Below are 14,627 nucleotides of genomic sequence, written 5' to 3'. Positions count from 1 at the left end.
CATCTCATCTGACCTCCACTCATTAAGCTTCACCCAGACACTTGTATGCACCCAACCTGAGTGAGACTAAGTGCTCGGAAACAAGATTCACAAACTTCTGGTCACGTTGAGCAGGAGACACTAACACTGCCTGGCTAAAGGAAATAGATCACCTCCTTCGGGGGACTGGGTGGCTTCAATGGGCTGGCAAGCCCAGCCTCCCACCTCCATTGGAGGTCACTGGTTTGACTCCAACCCAACAACGCTAGCGTCCTCAAGCATCCCCCACCCCGCTGGTTGTTTGGTGGCGAGTGTGTGACGAGATGGTGACCTTGCCATGTTGGTTTCAGAGTAGCAGTTGTGTTAGTCTGTAGCTGCAAAAAGAACAGGAGTACTTGTGGCACCTTAGAGACTAACAAATTTATTTCAACATACGCTTTTATGGGCTACAGCTCACTTCTTTGGATTCATAGAATGGAACACACGACAGAAGATATTTATACATACAGAGAACATGAAAAGGTGGAAGTACCCATATCACAAAAGCTGCCGGTGTGGCTCATTGGTGAGTAGCCCCAGGTCCAGCTGGGCTGCGGATCCTGAGTGTTCGCTGCTGCTCAGAGGCAAATTGGTGACAGGGATGGTTGACCTGCAACTGCCCGAGCTGTATGCATCCTCAGAGCTCAGAGGCCTCCCTTTTCCTGGGATGGTATTCTGGCCCTTCTCCACCTCATGCCAGTCACTCACTTCCTTTTGTGTCCTTCCTGTTTAATTCATTTGCCTTTGGAGGCATAATAGATGCTTTATCCTCCCTCCATCCTGTGATTGGATCCCGACAGCTCAGTTTCTATGGTCCGTTCTGCTCCCAGGACTGCCAGTCACCCCGGCTGGAGGATGCAGGATGTGAAAGCAGATCACAGGACTCGCAGTACCACCATGGGCTGGAGCTGAGCTGTTCCCACAGGAAGGCTATGCCGCCATGTAATTCTGGCCATAAAGTGCCCCAGAGCCCAACCCTGGAGAGGCAGATTGAACAGTGTGGGTACAACAGCTCTTCCTCACAAAGCATGAGAGAGAGCGAAAGCCCTACCACTCTGATCTAGACCTGAATCTCCCCAAAATCTGAGTCAGAGCTGAGAGTTTGATCAGGGTCCTTCTCTAGTATAGCCGGACCATAAGAAGGTCAGTCATGTGGCCACAGAATGAAGCTAGACAGTAGCAAGCTCTGCGCACACATTGCAGAAGCTTTATAGCATGCAGGATGCCCAGATGGACAGTGTACTGCAGAGAGGAGCACAGTATAGATGCCTTGGAGGGGTGGGTGGATGTGGTAGCTATGATCTAGTTCAGATCCATAGATTCTATAGGTTTGAAAGGATCAGATTTTTACTGATAAATGTCAGTAATCTTCAATTTCATCGTACACACGCACAATCAAAAAATATTTCCATTGATAATAACATAATTTACCAACAGGCAAAGTAAGAAAAATGCTGCTTCAGAATGATTTCAAGTTTGATTTAAGGAGAGAGACTTTGTCTATTTTGAGAGGTGATCTTAGCCATCTGTGTTTTAATGGTTATAAAGCTTTAGCTTTCTGAATCTCGGCATCTACCGTCATTCACTAATTATTGTCTGACTCCACTATTGTCTGACACCCATAATTTCCTCCCACTGAAAATTTAAATTTATGAAAATAAAATTAAAAAATGCTTAAAACTGTGAAAATAGAAATATACAAACCTGAAAAAAAAGTTTACAAATAAACATTGATATTATCAGGTGAATTTTTTTTTTAAAACTGAATTCTTCCAAGCCTATGTGTAATGTAGTATGATGGGGAAGTCTACCTCACTAAGGACAGTGGAGCTTAGTGGATAGCTCACCCCAGTCACATGGTAGGGCCCTTTAAGATTTTGGGAGGTTTTCATATATGCAAAAAAGCTAGGCAATACTGGTGGAGAGGAAGCAGTCCTGAGAATAAGTCGTGCTTGGGATAAAGTCGGTTCCTGTTTCTTTAAGGGCTTGGGACCAGGAGCCTTGTGGAGTGGGAGGGGCAAGGCTCCCCCTCACCCAGCCAATTGGGAACGAGCTAGGAGAAGAGGGCAGTATATATTCTGCCCTTCCCTCAGATCACAGAGACACCAACTGGAGAAGGCTGCCTGCAGACGCTGGAGACTGGTCGGAAACTAGGACCAGCTGAAGAAAGATCTGGTTGGAAGCTGCAGCTGGCCTGGGGTAGCAAGCACAGCCCAGCAAGGGGAGCTCTGGGCCTCAAGCACCAAGGAGGGAGACCCAGGCCCCAGGGAGGGTGTTAGGACCCCTGGGCCTAAAGAGGAGCCTTTTGGGGAAGCTGTATGAACTCAGTGAATTAGGCCTCTGGAGAAGGGAAATAGTGGTTAGAGTGTCTGGAGATAAGGGGTGCATTTCTGAACCCCAGTAGAAGGTGTGGAAAGAAGTGTGCCTGCAGGGCCTTGCTGGGCCAGCGGGCAGTGCTACTGGCAAGCATGCCCTATGACATTTAGCTAGACAGATGAAATGAGAGCTCTCCCTATATTCAGGCCCCATGCATGGGATTGGCATTATCTAACAGAGAGACGCTGCCCTTTCTGCAGCCATAGGTTTCCGGAAGACTACATTCCACCTGGGTGAGGAGATTGCCAGCAACTAGGGCAGGCTGACGACTACAGAACTTTCATAGGAGCTGGACCCAGAATGTGAAACTCACTGCCACAAGACAGATGAGCTCATGGGCCTCACAGTGCTCAAACCTAAATTCCTTCACAGCCCTGGTTGAGCTCCCCTGCTGGAGACTCATCAGGCTACTATGTTTGGATGGGTGTGAAGGGTAACGAGAAGGGTTTCTAGATGTATGTTAGCAATAAGAAAAAGATCAGGGAAGTGTGACAGATGATGTGGAAAAAGCTGAAGTATTCAAGGCTCTTTTTGTCTTGGCCTTCACAGACAAGGTCAGCTCCCAGACTTCTGCACTGGGCAACACAATATGGGGAGGAGGTGAGCAGCCCTCACTGGTGAAAGAACAGGTTAAGGACTATTTAGAAAAGCTGGACATGCACAAGTCCATGGGGCTGGATCCTGAGAGAGTTGGCTGATGTGATTGCAGAGTCATTGGGTATTATCTCTGAAAACTCATGGCTATCAGGGGAGGTCCTGGACAATTGGAAAAAGGCAAATGTAGTGCCAATCTTTAAAAAATGGAAGAAGGAGAATCCAGGGAACTACAGCCTCACTTTGGTCCCTGGAAAAATCATGGAGCAGGTCCTCAAGGAATTAATTCTGAAGCACTTAGAGGAGAAGAAAGTGTTCAGGAATAGTCAGCATGGGTTCACCAAGGGCAAGTCATGCCTGACCAACCTGATTGCCTTCTATGATGAGATAACTGCTCTGTGGATGAGGGGAAAGCAATAGATGTGAGATATCTTGACTTTAGCAAAGCTTTTGATATGGTCTCCCACATTATTCTTGCTGGCAAGTTAAAAAAGTGTGACTTGGATGAACGGACTATAAGGTGAATAAAAAGCTGGCTAGATCATCGGACTCAGTGGGTAGTGATCAACAGCTCAATGTCTAGTTGGCAGCCAGTATCAAGCAGAGTGCCCCAGGGGGTCGGTCCTGGGGCCAGTTTTGTTCAACATCTTCATTAATGATCTGGATGATGGGATGGATTGACCCTCAGCAATTTTGCAGATGACACTAAGGTGGGGGGAGAGGTAGATACGCTGGAGGGTAGGGATAGGTCCACAATGACCTAGACAAATTGAACGATTGGGCTAAAAGAAATCTGATGAAGTTCAACAAGGACAAGTGCAGAGTCCTGCACTTAGGTTGGAAGAATCCCAGGCACTGCTATGGGCTGGGGACTGACTGACTGGCTAAGTGGCAGTTCTGCAGAAAAGGACCTGGGGATTACAGTGGACGAGAAGCTGGATATGAGTCACCAGTGTGCCCTTGTTGCCAAGAAGGCTAATGGCACATTGGGCTGCATTAGTAGAAGCATTGCCAGCACACTGAGGGAAGTGATTATTCCCCTCTATTTGGCACTGGTGAGGCCACATCTGGAGCACAGTGTCCTGTTTTGGGCCCCCCACTACAGAAAGGATGTGGACAAATTGGAGAGAGTCCAGTGAAGGGCAACAAAAATGATTAGGGGGTTGGGGCATATGACTTATGAGGAGAGACTGAGGGAACTGGGCTTGTTTAGTCTGCAGAAGAGAAGAGTGAGGGGAGATTTGACAGCAGCCTTCAACTACCTGAAAGGGGGTTCCAAAAAGGATGGAGCTCGGTTGTTCTCAGTGGTGGCAGATGACAGAACAAGGAGCAATGGTCTAAAGTTGAAGTGTGGGAGGTCTTGGTTGGATATTAGGAAACACTATTTCACTAGGAGGGTGGTAAAACACTGGAATGGGTTACCTCGGGAAGTAGTGGAATTTCCATCCTCGGAGGCTTTTAAGGTCCAGCTTGACAAAGCCCTGGCTGGGATGATTTAGTTGGGCAGGGGATTGAACAAGATGACCTCCTGCAGTCGCTTCCAACCCTAATCTTCTATGATTCTCTGATGCCAACATTGAATCTATGTGTTTTTAACTCCCCTTTTAGGTTGGCTCTAGGCACTCTCTTTCTTTGGCCTTTAGGCTCACTCCCTGGGCATGGATTCTCTGGTACCCCTTTCAAAAGTGGGACCCTTAGTCCAGCTGCCCAGGACCAGTGCTGAGCCCCCAGTAATTTAAGCATGTCTGTTCACTGAGCTCCATCCAGGTGAGCAGTCAGTTTATAGCTTAACCTTTCAGGGACACGTGACAGTTGAAGAAAATAATGTACCGACTTTGCAAAGGGATTTCTAAAACAATTGCTCTTTAGACTGCACAAGAGATCTACAGATCTAGGCAAAACAGTAAGCATCTGTTTATGCCATCACTGCCTCAGTTTCCTCACCACTCGTGAGCCTTCTTTGGGATTCAGGGTTCCAAATCCCCTCACTCCTTCAGCTCATGGATTTTCCTCGGGAACAGGGAGTGCCTCTCGAAATCTGACCCCCACAGACAGCTGTGTCTAATCCAGCTGTCACACAGTTCCATCTCGCTAAACCCTTTTGTCCCCTGAGTCTCTCTGTGTCAGAGTTTTTAAGCATCTGTCCTAACACTTGGGGTTTTTGTTCCCCCTTCTGGGATTTTTCATGCCTTCAAATCCTGCTCCTTCTGCAGACAAGTTGGGTTCTCCCCATGGGTCTACTACGGCCTGACCTCGTCAGTGACTGATGCTCTTTAACTTTCATAGGCAGACACTGAGGTGCCACTCCCTGTCCATAGCACAAGAAGTGTCTCTGAAAAGAAATTAACTTCTTGAGACCAAGTAAGTAGCAATGCAACAGTGAGCAAGTAAACGGAATCCAACAGTTTTCATAAAATAATACTGAAATTTCTCATGTTCTCCATAGATACCTTCTGTGTGCAAGTATGACTCTTAAATGTAGTTGCTATTGAATGGTTCTTTGAGAGGAAACCGTCACCCCAGCGCAGGCAGAAAATGAATAATGTAATGCTGCAAGGTGCTAGCAGTTGCCCTCAGTGAAGGGGTTTGGGGTCCAAAGATCATCACAGACCTCATTAAAGCCAGTGGCTGTGCCAGGCACTGTCTTTTTGGGCTCAACAGAAGGCACTATCAAGCCCTTTTATGTAGTAAAAGCAGCTGTAGATTCTGAGGGGTGACTCCCCAAAGCAGGCAGATCAAAGCTGAGCTCTGTGGACTGAGGGGTTCCTTTGGATGCAGGGGCTAGGAAGCTAGTTGCAGGGTGTGCATGCTGGAGGTTGGAAGTCAGGAGAAGGAGCTGTGAGTGAGATCCTGGCAGGAAGCAGAGACAGAGCTTCTTGGGCACAAAGCTTGCTGGAGAGGCAGACGTGGGGATTTCTGAGCAAGGACATTGCTGCTGTGTGTTCCTCTTGTGTTCAGGGTAAATGGACTGTGTCCATTCTTCATTAAAAACAAAACAAACTCTAAGATTACAACAAGGAGAGCCCTGACCTGCTTCACTGGTTTCAGGACAAATGGGCAACAAGGATATAAAAAATGTCCCAAAAGTTGCCGTATGAAAGGGCGAGAGAACCTGCTAGAGCCCTGGGCACACCCTGCTGAGCTGCTCAGATGCCTTTAAAAATAAAAATGAAATGGAGGCCAATTACCACCTGGCAATAGGCAGGGAGGGGAGACCCAAGGCTGTGCTGATGCTGTCCAACTGTAAGGGTTTGGCGGAGTATGCGGCATGCCCATCATTGCAAATGCAGATTCCCTTGGATGGGCACAGGAGAGTAGCTTTAGTGACATTTCAGTAGCTCCTCGAGGGCTGCCAGTGAGATCAGCTCCCTGCTGTACTAGATGCTGCGCATACCTGTAGTGACTGGTGATGCTGCAGTGAACAGCTCGCTGTGTAAGCAGACCAGACAGACAGACAGTGGAGAGGCTGAAGGACTTGCCTGAGGTCAGAGCTAAGAACAATTTTTCTTGAATTCCAGCCCAGGGCCCTAGCTGGTGCTCAATGCTGCCTCTGTAATTGTTCCTCACTGGCGTTCTGTATTGGAATAATCCAAGGGATCCCCTCTGGATATTCTTCTATTCCCTGAGTTCTCAATGGGGGGTGGGAGGGTCACACACAGGTGTCAGGGGTTTGTGCCCACCCTGCCTCTCTCCTAAAGGCAGGAGGTCCCTGGAAAAGACTGAGAGCCACTGCCCTATATAAGTTGCAGATCCACTTGATACACTCATATGTATTGATCCCAAGTCACAGGGCCATCTTCCTGCCTTCTTTCACTTGTTGCAGACGATAGAGGGCCATGTACGGGGGCCCCGAGAAGTTGCCTACAGAGATAAGAGAATTGCTGTTGCCCCAAGCAGTTAGAGGTTTCCTTTAGTTCGGAGAGGCCTGTGTTGTAGGAGCCAGAGCACCATGGTTCTGGTCCTGACCCCCATGTGCATGCAATTGCTGTAATAACTGTATCTGTTGCATGGAGTCACTACAATGCCACATAATTATACATACAAAGTTGCACCAATCTCCAGCTTAAAAGTGAAGCAGGGTTTTTAGCTGCCCCGGCCTTCTCTTCCCTTCCCTGCTGGTGCTCAGAGAAGCCTCTTGAATCTCAAAGGAAACTTTTAAACCATCTCAACTGACCAGAGTGATTTCCCACTCTCACCGGGAGGAAAACATTGCCATGGTGGGAATGCTAAGCACTACTTATCAGCCAAGATCAGGGCCCCATCGCACCAGATGCTGAAAATGTACATGGTAAGAGTCAAAGGGCTTAACATCGAACAAGACAGGACAGATGAAGGACAAGATTCTTAGCCCCATTTTACAGATGGGAACTGAGGCTCTGGAACTGGCCTGAAGGGAGGCTGTGAAAGGGAGTGAATCCACATTCCCAGCTCCCAGCCAGTGCCTTGGCCACTAGACCATCCTTCTCCTCTGCCATTGCATTTAGCAGAAAGGTTAATGTCCAAATATTCCCGTAAATCACCTCCCCGCCCCCAGGCATCAACCCAGCAGAACTGTCTATGAGCAGGCCCTTCAGGAGATTTTGCTTGGGACCAAGCTCCCCACCTTTTGCCCTGATTTGCCATCTCTCTGTGCAGACAGCCCCCACCGGGCACATGTATAACACACAGTCTATCGATATGGGCATGCAGCGCCAGCCTGCAGACTGCACAGGGGGAACGAGCGCATGGCATGGGCTCTGACGTTTTCCTCCTCTGGCACACACACAGCCCCAGCTCCCCCAGCCATCTGCAATCCCCTGGCAGACTCCCTTCCAGCTGATGTTGGCAGCATGTGTTGCTCTAGGGACACCTCCAGAGGCCTGTCTGCTCTGGCTTCTGTCCTCCTCACCCCCTCAGCACCTGGTCTGGGAGAATCTGGAAAATTACACAGCCAAGGCTCTTGTGCAGGGGCAGTTTGTTCAGCCACAAGGTCCCCTCCTTCCCCCCCCCCCACCTCCTGTCTGCCCATGCTCCGCCTCCATTGTCTAAACATTAACTCTCTGTGTCTGCCGGTCATAGGATCTGGGACCTGGCATCCCTGCCAGGTATTTGGCTGCAGGTCCAGTTTGGTGCATGACCTGTCCTGGAAAGGATCCTATCTTCATGGAGGGCCCCTCCAAGGGCTAGCATTGCTCCCCCCCCAACCTGTGTGTTTCAGAGGCAGTCATGCAATGTATCTGCATGGGGAGGCCATCTGATTGCGTCACCCTGGGAGGACAGGAAGGCATCACCAGGCCCCATGGGTCACATGCAAAAAGCATAGGCGGGAACATGCGTCCTCTCTCACCCTTCCTGGAGCCAGCCCCTGGCTTACGACTCTGCAGAGCACCTCCCCCATCCCCAGACAACACCCATCAGCCTCCTAAAAGGGAGCAGACACAGAGGTTGCCAGGGTAGCTCCTCCAGTGCGGGTCTTTTCTCCTGCTCTAGTGGCTGGTCCATGGAAGAGGATAAGAGTCTACTACAGCTGCCAGCTAACGGAGATGCTCCTGTCACTCATGCTTTTAGGGTTGTAGGTCCAGGGTTCAAATACCATTCTCAGTGCTGGTTGGCTAAGTTGTCCGAAGCCAAGGGAAGCAGAGTATTAGGGGAGATCAAGCTGGGATGAAATGCCAGTGCTCCCTTCCAGTCCAGCATGTTGCGGATCTGCCCCCCAAGCAGCTCTCCTGTCCCGGTGGCTTTGCTTGTGACTTTGCGGGGCAAGGATGAGAGGAGAAGTCAGTTTTCAGTTGCTGGAATCCCGCCTGTGCTATTTGCATGTGACCCATGGGGCCTGGTGATGCCACCTCCCCCACTGCTGCCAGTGTGATGCAATCAGATGGGCTCCCCCTGTGGAGACACTGCTTGGCCGCCTCTGACACATACCGGGGAGAGGAGAGGCACCAGCCCTTCCTGGAGGGGCAGGCTGGGGACTTTCCAGACACCCCCGTGAAGATGAGATCCTCATCAGGACAGCAAACTGGACAAAATGGGGGAAGACACAAGCTCTTTGGGGAGGGGGCCCAGCTGTGGGATGTCTGTCAGCCCACATTTCTCACACAGTCCCAGTCCCTTAGAAGTTCTACCCCAGTAACAAGCAGGCTGATCCCACGCCCAGCAGGACAAAACCTGCCCCCCCACCCCCAGGGGTGACTAGCACCAGCTGCCTCCCCCAAGCTGCTGCTCCGCCCCCTCTTTAATGCACTATGCCCCTTCCTGCTTCACCCAACCTGGCCTGCACCGTGAGAGAGCACAGAGTCTACAAGCAGAACTGTCCATTGGCTTGACAATCAGGCGTTTAGCCTTGCACACGCCAGGCCAGCACTGTAGCCACTAGGCCATCCTTCCTCCATGCTGTCACTTGCCAAGGAGCCACAACAGCACAAGTGCTCAAGTAGGTTAGCGAAGAGCCAGAGGCAGCGGCAGGATCATCTTGTTCCTGGAAAACTTGAGTAGGCTCCGGGCTCCCTTTGCTCAGGAGCGTTAATGCTCTGATTTCTCCTTTGAGCCTTTTCAATAAATCACAATAGACGCAGCCCATGCTAGCTTCCCCCAGCTTCCTTTAATCCAGTCCTGCCATCAGTCCCAATCGCTCAGTAATCCTGCGGCCCCTTCTCACCAGCTTCGCTCGGCCGCTAATTGCCCCCGACCCCTTTTGTCGGTCCCGCGTTGTGGATTTGGTTTCTTTCATCACAGCTGGAAGCAGAGGAGTGATTTTGGACTTGGGGGACCAGGGAAAGGGCTCGGCCAATGCACCCTTTGCTGATATTGACCGGAGATCCAGCTATAGGTTGTGTACCTTTCTGTAGATCTTTACTCAGAGCGAAGATCGGAGGGTCACAGAGGTCCCAGATCAGAGCTTTTCTTGGAACCACCCCCCTCCTCCTGTGGGTTTGAAATCAGATCCCCTCCCCCGTTCGGCGCCAGCCTCTCTGCTCTTACATAACCATCTTACCCTGCTTTGTGAGAGGCCCTGAATGGCTGTGTTGTGAGTGACAGTCTGTTCCGGGCTTGTGTCAGGGAGCAGGGCGAGACGGTAAATTTCATTATTCTGCCCCTCATGTGATGGATTAATTCAGCTCCATGTGACACAGCCTGGGCCTAGGAGAGCTGGGGAAAAACAGCTCCTTTGGCTCTCAGGGCTAAAGGAAGGGACAGTGACACCCAAGAATGGGGGAAGGGAGAGAGAGGTGAGCCTCACATCTCAGATGGTGTCAACCTGGGGAGTAGACTGACTGTCCAGTGGGGACCCTGCTGATGTGCATTAATAGGCTGTTAATGCACTTTGAACCAGCCCTGTTTCAAAGAGGACACGATCAAAGCGCTCTGACGAACTGTTAAGGTGCATCAGCAGGGTGCACGTGGACAGTTAGACCCCAGCAGGCTAGAAGCGATTGAATCATATCCCAGCTTGCTGCAGTCTGTGTAGTTAAGCCTGCAAGCTCCAGCAATTATGCATTCAACTATCAGAGGGGTAGCCCTGTTAGTCTGTACACACAAAAACAATGAGGAGTTCGGTGGCACCTTAAAGACTAACAGAGTTATTTGGGCATAAGCTTTTGTGGGCAAAAAATTCACTTCTTCAGATGCATGGAGACTGAAGGAGTGGGTGTTTTACCCACTTATGCATCTGAAGAAGAGGTTTTTTACCCATGAAAGCTTATTGCCAGATAAGTCTGATAGTCTTTAAGGTGCCACTGGACTCCTCAATCATGCATTGTTCACTAATAAAAATAACACAACGGAAGAAGCGCAGTGCAGTTAATACCTCATGCCTGGCACACTGCCATAACCTTAACTGTGCCCCGTGGGAGACCAAACAGCCAACCCTGTGCTTTAGAGAAGCAGGAAATTAAAGGAGGTGCTATATGAAACAGCACCATCTCCCATTGCTGTTTGGCCCTGCTGGGCTAGCAGCCTCAGTAAAGCAGGCAGAGACGATTCAAAGCCAGCAGCGGCTCATGGTAACTGTTGGTGGGACCAGCCTCCCCTTATAAGAACATAAGAATGGCCGTACCAGGTCAGACCAAAGGTCTATCTAGCCCAGTATCTATCTACCGACAGTGGCCAATGCCAGGTGCCCCAGAGGGAGTGAAGCAAACAGGCAATGATCAAGTGATCTCTCTCCTGCCATCCATTTCCATCCTCTGATGAACAGAGGCTAGGGATACCATTCTTTACCCTTCCTGGCTAATAGCCATTTATGGACTTAGCCACCATGAATTTATCCAGTTCCCTTTTAAACATTGTTATAGTCCCAGCCTTCACAACCTCCTCAGGAATAGATTGTCAGACCAATAGAAACAACTGTGTATGTCACTGCGTTTTATACGGGATCGTGTCTTCCTATTCAGAGTTTTGAAGGGACGTCAACAATGTGCCCAGGTGGGCTGTGTCTTTAAGGATGGAAGCTTGACCCAAGCCCTCCCAGGCTTTATCTATTAGCTGTCTCGGGATCCAAGGGCCCTCCTTGCATGGCTGGTGGTCGGCCGGGCCCAGGTCGGAATTAATGGTAATTCTCAGATGGGCGGGAGTCCCTCGTGGTTTTCCAAAGCCAGTTGACCAATCTCTTCTTGTCTTTAATGTCTGGCGCGGAGTAACAGTGGTGGCACGGTTTGAGCTGATTTTCTATCCGATGTTACAGCCACCGTTTGCCGCATTCCCGCTCTCCACTAGTGCTTGGCACCCATGGCCTGCGCTTTACTGTTGGTTCCGTAACAGTCTGTTGGGACATCTCCTTAATCAATTGATGGGGTAATTTTCCAGAGGCAGATTCTTGCGTTCCTCGTGGCGTTCTTGCGTGTCCCGCAGTGCGCGGGCGGGCCCCACGGGACCGCGTGTTAGGCTCCTTACCGGGGTCGGCTCAGCCTGGTTTTCTTCCCTGTTATACTCGTGGTCGCCCCTCTCGGAATCTTGTGTACAGTGTGGTCTCCCTACCTCCATTTCTAGCCCTAGACGGTTCCGACGGCCACTCCATATTGGGGTTTGGAAGGGTCCATCTGCGGACGCTGCCAAGAGGCAGGCTTTCAGATTGGCGCGAGGGCTCGGGACTATGTGCAGTCTCATCAAATCCTGGTGACTGTGGCCGTGGTAAGGAACGTTCTTTTCCTCTCTTCCCCTCTCCCGAACTCGGTCCCCCCGAATTAATCAGGTGCGGTTATCCCCATAGTTGTTCTACCCGCGCAACAGTCCCTTGTGTAGCTCTTCCTGCGGGTTATGCCTGCTGGAGCTATCACATGTTTACGCGGATGGATATTCTGTGCTAGTCCATAATGGCTCTTGCGGACAGGTCCGTGGCCTTATCCCTCGCCTCTGTTCGGGCTGGCCTGTAGGGGGGAGAGTCCTTGTCATTGCCTGTTTGCTTCATCGCGGAAGGCCTCTTGCTGTCGGTGCTAGATATGGGCTAGATCCTTTTGGTTACATGGTGCCATTTCTTTCTTATCGGGGGGATGTCCCCCCCCCGTTCCCTGAGCCCGCTGTGGTTTTCGTCTCTGCATGCTTTCTGCGGCTGCTAGCAGAGGACCGCCTGGGATGGTGCTGTTTCGAATAGCCTGCTTCTTTCCTGTTCTCTACGCCGGTGGCGTTTGGTCCACCGGGGCCAGTTCCGTTTCTGCAGTGTGCGCTGAGGTTACCTGCCTGCTTCTTAGTGTTTTTTTTTCTCGGCACACTTGCTGCAACTTGCGGAGTCAGTGGCCTTAGACCTATCGACTTCTCTGGCTCGGCTTTCCGGGTCACAACCTTTCATTCGCTCTCAGTGGTAACCCTCCTCAGTTCTCCTGCTTCTGCACGTGATTTATTTTCCCCCCGCTTAAATTGCCCCTCTCTGTTAGTCTTTAGGTGCCCCCGCATCTCTTGTTTTTGTTTGTCCAGGGTCCCTCTATCAGTGCCTGGCTGGAGCTTGCGGACTTACTACACCACTGCGCGTGGGATATGCTTTCCCTGTTCGACCTGGCTGGGTCTAACTGTCCCCGTGCCCTGGTGCTGCCCTTACACGTTCGTCAGCGCTTTGATCGTTGTCTCCTTGAACGGGCTGTTCCGTGCCTGAACGCTTTCATCCGGGTCCCCCTGGCAGTCAGTCTCCTCCCGGTTGACCCTCTGAATTGCTCCCTCTCTCCTTCCCCCTTCTTGGGATGGCCTGTCCCTTCCTTATCGATGAGGCCACGGCGTGTTTTTCCCGCTTCTTGCGTCTATGTGTCCCTGGGCATGATTCATCCATGGGGCGAATACTGCAAATTGACCCGTCTCCCCTGTCCTGCACACAGCGGAGGCTGTCACTCACCCTTGGGCCTCTCCCCAAGCAGGTAATGGTTCTGGTGGCAGGAGGGCTGCGCGAACACCGAGAGGGATCGTGCTTTCACCAAGTGGCATTTTGAGGTACAACTATTTAGCGTCAAAGTCTATGCTCAGAATGTCTCTCTTCTGTGGCTGATGCTTCGCACCTTTGTGCACGTAGTGACTGCTGCTGAGAAGATGTCCTCTGAAGTTCATTCGCAAACAACCCATTGGTGGGTGCAAGATCTTCGGGCCCTCCACTGTCGTGTCAGTGTGCAGGGAAGTGCTCAGCTGCCTTATGACTGCAACTTGGAGCCCAGCCCGGATTTGCCCTTCCGTTGCACCCCACGCTCCAGATATCTACCCAGTGAAGCATACACTTCCGCCTTAGTAGTGAAATCAGTATAATGATAACACTCACACTTCTCTGCCTCTACAGGCGACATATATTATTCATACCTTTATTACAACCGTGTCTCTGGAGCCAAGCGAGAATGGGACGCCCATTGTGCTTAGGCATCTGTCAGACAACAGAGGGGAAAGGGATGATCTGAGAGGCGTTCTTCGTCCTTGAAGCTGCTGCATCTTACGAATCTAATAGTTACAAGGACAGCGACAGGGTGAAGGAAGGTTCTGGCGTTGGGTGAATGGCCTAGAAGATGGGCTCAAAACGAGATGACATAAAGTGTGGAGAGAGACTGGGCCTGCCGTCTGAATTGTGCATTTTATTGAGTCGGACTCGGCATTAGCGTCCTGAGAAAGGAGCCCCCGGTTGGCCAGTGCTCAAACCTGATTCTATCCTTAAGTTGCCACATTCTTTGATGCTTGCTACTTCATGGCTTTCTCCTGGGTGCCCGTTTTAAACTTAGAGGACCGATGGAAAGTTAATATAGTAAAAGATGGTTGTGCGTAGTAGAAGAGGTAAGGTGAGGGGCCCTTGAGGTAGGTGAAGGTGGAAATCTGCCCGGTGAAAGACCTAGTGGCCTGCAATGTGGACAGGTTCCGAGCGCTGCCACAACCAAGCCCCACGCTCACATAGCCGAGAAGCGAGACAAAAGTAGAAAGTTCTCTGAACATTCGTTGGTCCTATGCTTTGGACCGCTTCTAGATTCTTATAAGATGAGTCTCTGTAAATTACCCTCTTCCACTTCGCCAGGCCACAAAGGGAGAGGCACCACTCCTAGACGCTACACTCAGTGTGTACTGGTGATGTAGATGTCTCTTATGCACAGTTTTGGTCCAGTTGAGGTACTATGGACGACGGGTGGCTGCCTCGTGGTCTTCTGGTCCTTCTGGACTCCCTATTTCTTGCATTTGTTGCCTATCGTCTTCCTTCCCCCCACACCTGA

This window comes from Chelonoidis abingdonii, chromosome 16 (genome assembly GCF_003597395.2).
Source record: "Chelonoidis abingdonii isolate Lonesome George chromosome 16, CheloAbing_2.0, whole genome shotgun sequence".
NCBI lineage: Eukaryota > Metazoa > Chordata > Testudines > Testudinidae > Chelonoidis > Chelonoidis abingdonii.
Note: the sequence above shows the minus strand (reverse complement) of the source record.